The sequence below is a fragment of the Symphalangus syndactylus genome, chromosome 1 (genome assembly GCF_028878055.3).
Source record: "Symphalangus syndactylus isolate Jambi chromosome 1, NHGRI_mSymSyn1-v2.1_pri, whole genome shotgun sequence".
Taxonomy (NCBI): Eukaryota; Metazoa; Chordata; class Mammalia; order Primates; family Hylobatidae; genus Symphalangus; species Symphalangus syndactylus.
The window spans coordinates 82,040,837-82,052,931 of record NC_072423.2 but is presented as its reverse complement, the minus strand read 5'-3'; positions in this window follow the sequence as shown (position 1 = coordinate 82,052,931).

The window sequence follows — 12,095 nt, the reverse complement described above, 5'->3', positions numbered from 1 at the left end:
ATCTATTTTTTATTTGAATATATTTCCTTTTCCACCATAGGCCTCAAAGCGCTCATGAGGTCCACTTGCAAATACTGCAAAAAGAGAGTTTCCAAACTGCTCACTCAAAAGAAAGGTTTCAAACCTTGCGATGAATGTACACATCACAAAGGATTTTCTCAGATTGCTATTGTCTGGAATACATGTGAACATTTTTCATTTTCTAACATCGTCCGCAAACGCTCCAAATCTCCACTTGCAGATTCTACAAAATATTGTTTCCAAACTGCTCAACGAAAAGAAGGTTTCAATTCTGTGAGGTGAATTCACACATCACAAAGATGATTCTCAGAATTCTTCTGTCTAGTTTTTATGTGAAGATATTTCCTTTTCCACCATAGGCCTCATAGTACACCGAAAGTTCACTTGCAGATTCTACCAAAAGGGAGTTTCAAAACTGCCCACTCAAAAGAAAGTTTTCAGCCTGTGAGATGAATGCGTAAATTACAAAGAAGTTTTCCATATTGCTTCTGTCTAGATTTTATGTGAAGATATTTCCCTTTCTACAATAGGCCACTACAAATATCCACTTTCAGATTCTACCAAAACAGTGATTCCAAACTGCTAAATCAAAAGAAAGGTTCCACTCTGTGGGATGAATGCACACATCACACAGAAGTGTCTCAGAATTCTCCTATGTAGTTTTAATGTGAAGATATTCCCTTTTCCCCCATAGACCCCAAAGCGGTCCCAATGTCCACTTGCGATTCTACACAGAAACAGTTTCCAAACTGCTCAAACAAAAGGTTCAACAGTGTGAGATGAATGCACCCATCACAAAGGAGTTTCTCAATTCTTCTGTCTACATTTTATGTGAAGATATTACCTTTTCTACCATAGGCCACAAAGCACTCAAAATGTCCAGTTGCAGATTGTACAAAAAGAGAGTTTGCAAAAAACTAAATCAAAAGTAATATTTCACTCTCTGAGATGAATGCACCCATCACAAAGAAGTTTCTCAGATTGCTTCTCTCTAGAATACATGTGAACAAATTTCCTTTTCTACCATAAGTTGCAAAGTGCACAAAATGCCCACTTGCAGATTCTACAAAAAGAGTATTTCCAAACTGCTCAATCAAAAGAAAGGTTCAAGTCTGTGAGATGAAGGCACCCATCGCAAAGAAGTTTCTCAATTCTTCTGTCTACATTTTATTTGAAAATATTTCCTTTTCTACCATTGGCCGCAAAGCACTCCAAATGTCCACTTGCACATTCAACAAAAACAGTATTTCCAAACTGCTGAATCAAACGAAAAGTTCCAATCTGTGAGATGAATGCACACTTCACCAAGAAGTTTCTAGGAATTCTTCTCTCTAGTTTTTATGTGAAGATATTACTTTTTCCACCACAGGCCTCAAAGTGCACGAAATGTCCAGTTGCAGATACTACAAAATGACAGTTTCCATAAAGATCAATCAAAAGAAATGCTTCACTCTGTGAGATGAATGCACACATTGAAAAGTAGTTTAGCAGATTTCATCTTCCTAAATTTTATGTGAACATATTTCCTTTCCTACCATAGGCCGCAAAGCACTCCTAATGTCCACTTGCAGATTCTACAAAAAGATTGTTTCCAAACTGCTCAAAAAAAGAAAGTTTCAACTCTGTTAGATGAATACAAACATCAAAAAGAAATTTCTCATAATTCTTCTGTCTAGTATCTATGTGAAGATATTTTCTCTTCCACAATAGGCCACAAAGACTCTCCAAACGTCCAATTGCACATTCTACAAAAAGAGTTTCCAAACTGCTCTTGCATATTCTACAAAAAGATTGTTTCCAAACTGCTGAATCAAAAGAAAGTTTAAACTCTGTGAGATGAATGCACACATCACAGAGAATTTTTTTAGAATTCTTCTGTCTAGTTTTTGTGTGAAGATATTTCTTTTGCACCATAGGCCTCAAAACGCTCCTAATGTCCACTTACAGATTCTTCAAAAAGAGAGTCTCCAAACTGCTCAACCAAAAGAAAGGTTTCAATCTGTGAGATGAATGCACATATCAGAAAGAGGTTTCTCAGATTGATTCTCTCTAGAATACATGTGAACGTATTTCGTTTTCTACCATAGGCTGCAAAGCGCTCAAAACATCCACTTGCAGATTCTATGAAAAGATTGTCTCCAAATTGCTAAATGAAAAGAAAAGTTCCAGTCTGCGAGATGAATGCACACATAACAAAGGAGTTTCTCAGAATTCTTCTCTCTAGTTTTTATGTGTCGATATTTCCTTTTCCACCATTGGCCTCACGAAGCTCCAAAAGTCTACTTGCAGATTCTACAAAAAGTGAGTTTTGAAACTGCTCACTCAAAAGAAAGGTTTCATTTGATGAGATGAATGCACACATCATAAAGAAGTTTCTCAGATTTCTTCTGTCTAGATTTTATGTGTAGATATTTCCTTTTCCACCATAGGATGGAAAGCGCTCCAAATGTCCACTTGCAGATTTTACAAAAAGTGTGTTTCTAAACTGCTCAATCAAAGAAAGGTTCAACTTTGTGAGATGAATGCACACATCACTAAGAAGTTTCTCAAAATTCTTCAGTCTAGATTTATGGGAAGATATTCCCTTTTCCACCATAGTCCTCAAAGGGCTCATGATGTCCACTTGCAGATTCTACAAAAAGAGAGTTTACAAACTGTTCAATCCAATGAAAGGTTTCAATCTGTGAGATGAATGCACACATCACGAAGAAGTTTCTCAGAATGCTTCTGTCTAGAATATATGTGTACATATTTCCTTTTCTACCACAAGCCTCAGAGTGCACAAAATGCCCACTAGCAGATTCTACAAAATGAGTATTTCCAAACTTCTCCATCAAAAGAAAGTTCAACTCTGTGAGATGAAGGCACACATCACAATGATGTTTCTCAGATTACCTCTGTCTATTTTTAATGTGAATATATTTCCTTTTCCACCATAGGCCTCAAAGTGCTCATGATGTCCACTTGCAGATTCTGCAAAAAGAGAGATTCCAAACTGCCCAATCAAAATAAAGGTTTCAGTCCATGAGATGAATGTACACATCACAAAGAAGTTTCTCAGATTCCTACTGCCTAGAATATATGTGAACACATTTTGTTTTCTAACATAGTCCACAAAGTGCTGAAAATCTCCACTTGCAGATTCTACAAAAAATTGTTTCCAAACTGCTCAATGAAAAGAAACATTCAACTCTGTAAGAAGAATGCACACATCACACAGAAGTGTCCTAGAATTCTTCTATGTAGTTTTTATGTGAAGATATATCCTTTTCAACCAGAGGCCTCAAAGCACTCCTAACATCCAATTGAAGATTCTACAAAAAGAGAGTTTCCAACTGTTAATGAAAAGAAAGGTTTAAATCAGTGAGATAAATGCACACATCACAAAGACATTTCTCAGATTGCTTCTGTCTAGAATATATGTGAACATATTTCCTTTTCAACCATAGGCCACAAAAGCGCTCCAAAGTTCCACTTGCAGATTATACAAAAGGAGTGTTTCCAAACTGCTCAATCAAAAGAAAGTTTCAACTCTGTGAGATGAATGCACATTTCACAAAGAAGTTTCTCAGAATTCTTATGTCTAGTTTAAATGTGAAGATATTTCCTTTTCCACCATAGGCCTCAAAGCGCTCAGGATGTCCACTACCAGATTCTACAAAAAGAGAGTTTCCAAACTGCTCAATCAAAACAAAGGTTTCAATCTGTGAGAAGAATGAGCATCTCACAAATAATTTTCTCAGATTGCTACCGTCTAGAATTTTCTGAACATATTTCAATTTCTACCATAGGCCACAAAGCGCACAAAATCTCCAGTTGCAGATTCTTCAAGAAGGTTGTTTCCAAATTGCTCAATGAAAAGAAAGGTTCAACTCTGTGAGATGAATTCACACATCACAAAGAAGTTTCTCAGAATTCTTCTGTCTAGTTTTTATGGGAAGATATTTCCTTTTCTACCATAGGCCACAAAGTGCTACAAATGTCCACTGGCACATTCAACAAAAAGAGTGTTTCCAAACTGCTCAACCAAAAGAAAGGTTTCAATCTGTGAGATGAATGCACATATCAGAAAGAAGTTTCTCAGATTGATTCTCTCTAGAATACATGTGAACATATTTCGTTTTCTACCATAGGCTGCAAAGCGCTCAAAACATCCACTTGCAGATTCTATGAAAAGAGTGTCTCCAAATTGCTAAATGAAAGGAAAGGATCCACTCTGTGAGATGAATGCACACATCCCAAAGGCGTTTCTCAGAATTTTCTCTAGTTTTTATGTGACGGTATTTCCTTTTCCACCATTGGCCACATGAAGCTCCAAAAGCCTACTTGCAGATTCTACAAAAAGTGAGTTTTGAAACTGCTCACTCAAAAGAAAGGTTTCATTTGATGAGATGAATGCACACATCATAAAGGATTTTCTCAGATTTCTTCTGTCTAGATTTTATGTGTAGATATTTCCTTTTCCACCATAGGCAGGAAAGTGCTCCAAATGTCCACTTGCAGATTCTATAAAAAGAGTGTTTCTAAACTGCTGAATGAAAAGAAATTTTCAACTCTGTGAGAGGAACACAAACATCACAAAGTAGTTTCTCAGAATTCATCTGTCTAGTTTTTATCTGAAGATATTTCCTTTTCCACCATAGGTCTCAAAACTCTCCTAAGGTCCTCCTGCAGATTCTAGAACAAGAGAGTTTCCCAACTGCTCAATCAAAAGAAAAGTTTCAATCTGTGAGATGAATGCACACATCACAAAGGAGTTTCTCAAATTGTTTCTGTCTAGAATATATGTGAACATATTTCCTTTTCTACCATAAGCCACAAAGTACACAAAATGCCCACTGGTAGATTCTATAAAAAGAGTGTTTCCAAACTGCTCAATCAAAAGAGAGGTTCAACTCTGTGAGATGAAGGCACACATCACAAAGAAGTTTCTCAGAATTCTTTTGTCTAGTGTTTATGTGAAGATATTTCCTTTTCCACCATAGGCCTCAAAGCACCGCAAATATCCACTTGCAGATTCTACAAAAAGAGAGTTTCCAAACTGTTCAATCAAAAGAAATATTTCACCCTGTGAGATGAATGCACACATCACAAAGAAGTTTCTCAGACTGCTTCTTTCTACAATTTATGTTATTTCCTTTTCTACCGTAGGCCGCAATGCACTACAAATGTCCACTTGCAGATTCTACAAAAAGAGTGTTTCCAAACTGCTCCATCAAAAAAAAGGTTCAACTCTGTGAGATGAATGCACACATCACAAAGATGTTTCTCAGAATACTTCTATCTATTTTTTATTTGAATATATTTCCTTTTCCACCATAGGCCTCAAAGCGCTCATGAGGTCCACTTGCAGATTCTGCAAAAAGAGAGTTTCCAAACTGCTCACTCAAAAGAAGGGTTTCAAACCTTGCGATGAATGTACACATCACAAAGGAGTTTCTCAGATTGCTATTGTCTGGAATACATGTGAACATTTTTCATTTTCTAACATAGTCCGCAAACGCTCCAAATCTCCACTTGCAGATTCTACAAAATATTGTTTCCAAACTGCTCAATGAAAAGAAAGGTTCAATTCTGTGAGGTGAATTCACACATCACAAAGAAGTTTCTCAGAATTCTTCTGTCTAGTTTTTATGTGAAGATATTTCCTTTTCCACCATAGGCCTCATAGTACTCCGACAGTTCACTTGCAGATTCTACAAAAAGAGAGTTTCAAAACTGCCCACTCAAAAGAAAGTTTTCAGCCTGTGAGATGAATGCGCTAATTACATAGAAGTTTCCCATATTGCTTCTGTCTAGATTTTATGTGAAGATATTTCCCTTTCTACAAGAGGCCACTACAAATATCCACTTGCAGATTCTACCAAAAGAGTGATTCCAAACTGCTAAATGAAAAGAGAGGTTCCACTCTGTGGGATGATAGCACACATCACACAGAAGTGTCTCAGAATTCTCCTATGTAGTTTTAATGTGAAGATATTTCCTTTTCCACCATAGACCCCAAAGCGGTCCCAATGTCCACTTGCGATTCTACACAGAAAGAGTTTCCAAACTGCTCAAACAAAAGGTTCAACACTGTGAGATGAATGCACACATCACAAAGAAGTTTCTCAGAATTCTTCTATCTGGTTTTTATGTGAAGATATTTCCTTTTCCACCATAGGCCAGAAAGCACTCCAAATGTGCAACTGCAGATTATACAAAAAGAGTGTTTCCAAACTGCTCATTCAACAGAACGTTTCAACTCTGTGAGATGAATGCACACATCACAAAGAAGATTCTCAGAATTCTTTTGTCTTGTTTTTATGTGAAGATATTTCCTTTTCCACCATAGGCTTCAAAGCGCTCCAAATGTCCACTTGCAGATTCTACAAAAAGAGAGTTTCCAAACTGCTCAGACCAAAGAAGGCCTCCATCATTGGCCTCAAAACTCTCCTAATGTCCACATGCAGATTCTACAAAAAGAGTTTCCCAACTGCTCAATCATAAGATAGGTTTCAGTCTGTGAGATGAATGCACACATCACAAAGAAGTTTCTCAGATTGCTTCTGTCTAGAATACATGTGAACATATTTCCTTTTCTACCATAAGTTGCAAAGTGCACAAAATGCCCACTTGCAGATTCTACAAAAAGAGTATTTCCAAACTGCTCAATCAAAAGAAAGGTTCAAGTCTGTGAGATGAAGGCACCCATCACAAGGAAGTTTCTCAATTCTTCTGTCTACATTTTATGTGAAGATATTACCTTTTCTACCATAGGCCACAAAGCACTCAAAATGTCCAGTTGCAGATTGTACAAAAAGAGAGTTTGCAAAAAACTAAATCAAAAGTAATATTTCACTCTCTGAGATGAATGCACCCATCACAAAGAAGTTTCTCAGATTGCTTCTGTCTACATTTTATGTGAAGATATTTCCTTTTCTACCATAGGCCGCAAAGCACTCCAAATGTCCACTTGCACATTCAACAAAAACAGTGTTTCCAAACTGCTGAATCAAACGAAAGGTTCCAATCTGTGAGATGAATGCACACTTCACCAAGAAGTTTCTAAGAATTCTTCTCTCTAGTTTTTATGTGAAGATATTACTTTTTCCACCACAGGCCTCAAAGTGCACGAAATGTCCAGTTGCAGATACTACAAAATGACAGTTTCCATAAAGATCAATCAAAAGAAATGCTTCACTCTGTGAGATGAATGCACACATTGAAAAGAAGTTTAGCAGATTTCATCTTTCTAAATTTTATGTGAAGATATTTCCTTTCCTACCATAGGCCGCAAAGCACTCCTAATATCCACTTGCAGATTCTACAAAAAGATTGTTTCCAAACTGCTCAAAAAAAGAAATTTACTACTCTGTTAGATGAATACAAACATCAAAAAGAAATTTCTCATAATTCTTCTGTCTAGAATCTATGTGAAGATATTTTCTCTTCCACAATAGGCCACAAAGACGCTCCAAACGTCCAATTGCACATTGTACAAAAAGAGAGTTTCCAAACTGCTCTTGCATATTCTACAAAAAGATTGTTTCCAAACTGCTGAATCAAAAGAAAGTTTAAACTCTGTGAGATGAATGCACACATCACAGAGAATTTTTTTAGAATTCTTCTGTCTAGTTTTTGTGTGAAGATATTTCTTTTGCACCATAGGCCTCAAAACGCTCCTAATGTCCACTTACAGATTCTTCAAAAAGAGAGTCTCCAAACTGCTCAACCAAAAGAAAGGTTTCAATCTGTGAGATGAATGCACATATCAGAAAGAGGTTTCTCAGATTGATTCTCTCTAGAATACATGTGAACGTATTTCGTTTTCTACCATAGGCTGCAAAGCGCTCAAAACATCCACTTGCAGATTCTATGAAAAGATTGTCTCCAAATTGCTAAATGAAAAGAAAAGTTCCACTCTGCGAGATGAATGCACACATAACAAAGGAGTTTCTCAGAATTCTTCTCTCTAGTTTTTATGTGACGATATTTCCTTTTCCACCATTGGCCTCACGAAGCTCCAAAAGTCTACTTGCAGATTCTACAAAAAGTGAGTTTTGAAACTGCTCACTCAAAAGAAAGGTTTCATTTGATGAGATGAATGCACACATCATAAAGAAGTTTCTCAGATTTCTTCTGTCTAGATTTTATGTGTAGATATTTCCTTTTCCACCATAGGATGGAAAGCGCTCCAAATGTCCACTTGCAGATTTTACAAAAAGTGTGTTTCTAAACTGCTCAATCAAAGAAAGGTTCAACTTTGTGAGATGAATTCACACATCACTAAGAAGTTTCTCAAAATTCTTCAGTCTAGATTTTTGGGAAGATATTCCCTTTTCCACCATAGTCCTCAAAGGGCTCATGATGTCCACTTGCAGATTCTACAAAAAGAGAGTTTACAAACTGTTCAATCCAATGAAAGGTTTCAATCTGTGAGATGAATGCACACATCACAAAGAAGTTTCTCAGATTGCTTCTGTCTAGAATATATGTGTACATATTTCCTTTTCTACCACAAGACTCAGAGTGCACAAAATGCCCACTAGCAGATTCTACAAAATGAGTATTTCCAAACTTCTCCATCAAAAGAAAGTTCAACTCTGTGAGATGACGGCACACATCACAATGATGTTTCTCAGATTACCTCTGTCTATTATTAATGTGAATATATTTCCTTTTCCACCATAGGCCTCAAAGTGCTTATGATGTCCACTTGCAGATTCTGCAAAAAGAGAGATTCCAAACTGCCCAATCAAAATAAAGGTTTCAGTCCATGAGATGAATGTACACATCACAAAGAAGTTTCTCAGATTCCTACTGCCTAGAATATATGTGAAAACATTTTGTTTTCTAACATAGTCCACAAAGTGCTGAAAATCTCCACTTGCAGATTCTACAGAAATTGTTTCCCAACTGCTCAATGAAAAGAAAGATTCAACTCTGTAAGAAGAATGCACACATCACACAGAAGTGTCCTAGAATTCTTCTATGTAGTTTTTATGGGAAGATATATAATTTTCAACCAGAAGCCTCAAAGCACTCCTAATATCCACTTGAAGATTCTACAAAAAGAGAGTTTCCAACTGTTAATGAAAAGAAAGGTTTAAATCAGTGAGATAAATGCACACATCACAAAGACATTTCTCAGATTGCTTCTGTCTAGAATATATGTGAACATATTTCCTTTTCAACCATAGGCCACAAAAGCGCTCCAAAGGTCCACTTGCAGATTATACAAAAGGAGTGTTTCCAAACTGCTCAATCAAAAGAAAGTTTCAACTCTGTGAGATGAATGCACATTTCACAAAGAAGTTTCTCAGAATTCTTATGTCTAGTTTAAATGTGAAGATATTTCCTTTTCCACCATAGGCCTCAAAGCGCTCAGGATGTCCACTACCAGATTCTACAAAAAGAGAGTTTCCAAACTGCTCAATCAAAACAAAGGTTTCAATCTGTGAGAAGAATGAGCATCTCACAAATAATTTTCTCAGATTGCTACCGTCTAGAATTTTCTGAACATATTTCAATTTCTACCATAGGCCACAAAGCGCACAAAATCTCCAGTTGCAGATTCTTCAAGAAGGTTGTTTCCAAATTGCTCAATGAAAAGAAAGGTTCAACTCTGTGAGATGAATTCACACATCACAAAGAAGTTTCCCAGAATTCTTCTGTCTAGTTTTTATGGGAAGATATTTCCTTTTCTACCATAGGCCACAAAGTGCTACAAATGTCCACTGGCACATTCAACAGAAAGAGTGTCTCCAAACTGCTCAACCAAAAGAAAGGTTTCAATCTGTGAGATGAATGCACATATCAGAAAGAAGTTTCTCAGATTGATTCTCTCTAGAATACATGTGAACATATTTCGTTTTCTACCATAGGCTGCAAAGCGCTCAAAACATCCACTTGCAGATTCTATGAAAAGATTGTCTCCAAATTGCTAAATGAAAAGAAAGGTTCCACTCTGTCAGATGAATGCACACATCCCAAAGGCGTTTCTCAGAATTCTCTCTAGTTTTTATGTGATGATATTTCCTTTTCCACCATTGGCCACATGAAGCTCCAAAAGCCTACTTGCAGATTCTACAAAAAGTGAGTTTTGAAACTGCTCACTCAAAAGAAAGGTTTCATTTGATGAGATGAATGCACACATCATAAAGAATTTTCTCAGATTTCTTCTGTCTAGATTTTATGTGTAGATATTTCCTTTTCCACCATAGGCAGGAAAGTGCTCCAAATGTCCACTTGCAGATTCTATAAAAAGAGTGTTTCTAAACTGCTGAATGAAAAGAAATTTTCAACTCTGTGAGAGGAACACAAACATCACAAAGTAGTTTCTCAGAATTCATCTGTCTAGTTTTTATCTGAAGATATTTCCTTTTCCACCATAGGTCTCAAAACTCTCCTAAGGTCCTCCTGCAGATTCTACAACAAGAGAGTTTCCCAACTGCTCAATCAAAAGAAACGTTTCAATCTGTGAGATGAATGCACACATCACAAAGGAGATTCTCAGATTGTTTCTGTCTAGAATATATGTGAACATATTTCCTTTTCTACCATAAGCCACAAAGTACACAAAATGCCCACTGGTAGATTCTACAAACACAGTGTTTCCAAACTGCTCAATCAAAAGAGAGGTTCAACTCTGTGAGATGAAGGCACACATCACAAAGAAGTTTCTCAGAATTCTTTTGTCTAGTGTTTATGTGAAGATATTTCCTTTTCCACCATAGGCCTCAAAGCACCGCAAATATCCACTTGCAGATTCTACAAAAAGAGAGTTTCCAAACTGTTCAATCAAAAGAAATATTTCACCCTGTGAGATGAATGCACACATCACAAAGAAGTTTCTCAGACTGCTTCTTTCTACAATTTATGTTATTTCCTTTTCTACCGTAGGCCGCAATGCACTACAAATGTCCACTTGCAGATTCTACAAAAAGAGTGTTTCCAAACTGCTCCATCAAAAAAAAGGTTCAACTCTGTGAGATGAATGCACAAATCACAAAGATGTTTCTCAGAATACTTCTATCTATTTTTTATTTGAATATATTTCCTTTTCCACCATAGGCCTCAAAGCGCTCATGAGGTCCACTTGCAGATTCTGCAAAAAGAGAGTTTCCAAACTGCTCACTCAAAAGAAGGGTTTCAAACCTTGCGATGAATGTACACATCACAAAGGAGTTTCTCAGATTGCTATTGTCTGGAATACATGTGAACATTTTTCATTTTCTAACATAGTCCGCAAACGCTCCAAATCTCCACTTGCAGATTCTACAAAATATTGTTTCCAAACTGCTCAATGAAAAGAAAGGTTCAATTCTGTGAGGTGAATTCACACATCACAAAGAAGTTTCTCAGAATTCTTCTGTCTAGTTTTTATGTGAAGATATTTCCTTTTCCACCATAGGCCTCATAGTACTCCGAAAGTTCACTTGCAGATTCTACAAAAAGAGAGTTTCAAAACTGCCCACTCAAAAGAAAGTTTTCAGCCTGTGACATGAATGCGCAAATTACAAAGAAGTTTCCCATATTGCTTCTGTCTAGATTTTATGTGAAGATATTTCCCTTTCTACAATAGGCCACTACAAATATCCACTTGCAGATTCTACCAAAAGAGTGATTCCAAACTGCTAAATGCAAAGAAAGTTTCCACTCTGTGGGATGAATGCACACATCACACAGAAGTGTCTCAGAATTCTCCTATGTAGTTTTAATGTGAAGATATTTCCTTTTCCACCATAGACCCCAAAGCGGTCCCAATGTCCACTTGCGATTCTACACAGAAAGAGTTTCCAAACTGCTCAAACAAAAGGTTCAACACTGTGAGATGAATGCACACATCAAAAAGAAGTTTCTCAGAATTCTTCTATCTGGTTTTTATGTGAAGATATTTCCTTTTCCACCATAGGCCAGAAAGCACTCCAAATGTGCAACTGCAGATTATACAAAAAGAGTGTTTCCAAACTGCTCATTCAACAGAACGTTTCAACTCTGTGAGATGAATGCACACATCACAAAGAAGATTCTCAGAATTCTTTTGTATTGTTTTTATGTGAAGATATTTCCTTTTCCACCATAGGCTTCAA